Below are 2,096 nucleotides of genomic sequence, written 5' to 3' on the forward strand. Positions count from 1 at the left end.
GCCCTGAACGATGTGAACAGGGTTCCCGAGATACCTAACGGGTATTCGGTACACCGTGCCACGTACCTACCGCATCACAGCCCACCCCTACGGTCAGCGCTGTCCACGGCCTCCAGTAGGCTACAAACACCAGAAACTACTTGCAACTCCTGGACGGAGAACTAGGGTGAATAAGAAGCCGAGAGGGTCCATTGGTTTCGGGCCCAATGCATGGTAGTAGCTGATTCTTAAATCACACATACAGATCTCAGTGCTTAAGGTCGGCTTCAATGAAACAACCCACCATGTACTCCTACATGGCCTCTCATCGATACCTTACCAAATCGTGTTCACCACACCACTCTCATTACCGGCATAATCATTTCACTCTAGCCCATCACCCAGATGAACCAGACCTGACACGACTCTAAGCATAGCAGGCATAGCAAGGTAGGAACAACACATACATATGGCTCAAACAACTCCTACACATGCTAGTGGGTTTCATCTAGTTACTGTGGCAATGACAGGTCATGCAGAGGAAATGGGTTCAACTACCGTAGCACACAGCAGTTTGAAACGCGTTGTCTTAATGCAGTAAAAGAGAGCAGGAGCGAGAACATGGGATTGTATCGATATGATCAAATGGTTGGTTGCTTGCCTGATGGTTCGATGCACTGATACGGTTCTTCGTTAGGGTAATCACGGTACTCCTCTGAGGCAGAACCTGTCGCAAAGGACACCGATACACAACCATTACCAAACAGTATGCAACAATATGATGCATGCATGAGACATGGCAAAATGAGTGTATTGGGCTAATGCAACTAAGAACAGATGGGTTTGAACTAATTTGAACCATTGATTCAAAGTTCAAACTCATAAGTTGCCATTTAAGGTGTTTTATCTTGTTCTGTGATAAACAGCAGGTTACCTTGTTTAAACATGCATGAAAATAGTACAGCTGGATAGATTGGATTTTTCTGATCATTTTTCATATATAATTTGTCTAATTTGGAGTTACAGAATAAAAGTTATGAATTTTTGAAGTTTAAATAATATTCTGGAATTTCCTGATTAAATTAAGTCCAGAAATATATATATTGCGCCAGCATGACGTCAGCATGACGTCAGTGGTCAACTACGGCTGGATGAGGTCAAACCTGACGTGTGGGGTCCACACGTCAGTGACAGGGGGGTTTAACAGGGTTAATTTAATCCTAATTAGTAATTAGTGGTGCTGGGGCCCACTGTCAGTGTCAGGGGGGTTAGTTAGTTTAACTGATTCGGTTAGTGCTAATCCTAATTAGCTGCAGGGCTGGGCCCACCTGTCAGGGACACAGGGGGGTCCTGCCGTGGTCAAGGTGGGTCAAACCCACCGGCGACATGACGCCGGCGAGGCCCGAGACGGCGGCGCGATGCGGGATCGCGCTACAGGGCACGGGCGAGGCCGTGCTTGGGCTCGTTGGAGAGCTCTTGCTCCCGCGCATCGAACGGTGGTGGTGGCCGTGCCTGGGGTGGCCTGTACCAACGACGGCGACGACCGTGGCGGCTGCCGGAGCTCGGTTGAGCTCGGGGTCGAGGCTACAACGGCTGCGGGGATGCGGGGTTGGCACCTACGGCTTCTACGCGGTGCGGTGAGGGCGTGGGTGTGCTCGGTTGGGCGCTACGGTGACCGTGGCCACGACGGCGACATCGCCGGCGGCGTCGAGCTTCGGAGCTCAAGGGGACGGCAGCTACAGGAGGCTAGGGACGACGGGGCAAGGGGGAATCGAATCAGTGGCTCACCGCGGAGCTGCAGGGATGGTTAGCGGGCTCGGGGACGGCCGGAGTGCAGCGAATCGACGGTGATGACCTCCGGTGGCCGAGGAGGGGAACGGCGACGTAGGCGGCGATGCAGGGCTTCCGGAGACCCGTGGAGCGGTGAGGAGGAAGAGGGGGTCGAGGCGGAGCTCCTGAGCTAGTCGGGGGAGTGAGGGGTGGCCGGTGACGGCTGCTATGGCGAACGGCGGCGAGGGTGGTGTTCGGCCGTGTGAGAGAGAGAGCGAGGGAGAGGAGGGAGGAACTGAGGGAGAGTGAGAGAGAGCAGGGGGGAGGCGTGGCGTCGTCCGGGGCAT

The sequence above is a fragment of the Triticum dicoccoides genome, chromosome 3B (assembly GCF_002162155.2).
Source record: "Triticum dicoccoides isolate Atlit2015 ecotype Zavitan chromosome 3B, WEW_v2.0, whole genome shotgun sequence".
NCBI classification, from domain to species: domain Eukaryota; kingdom Viridiplantae; phylum Streptophyta; class Magnoliopsida; order Poales; family Poaceae; genus Triticum; species Triticum dicoccoides.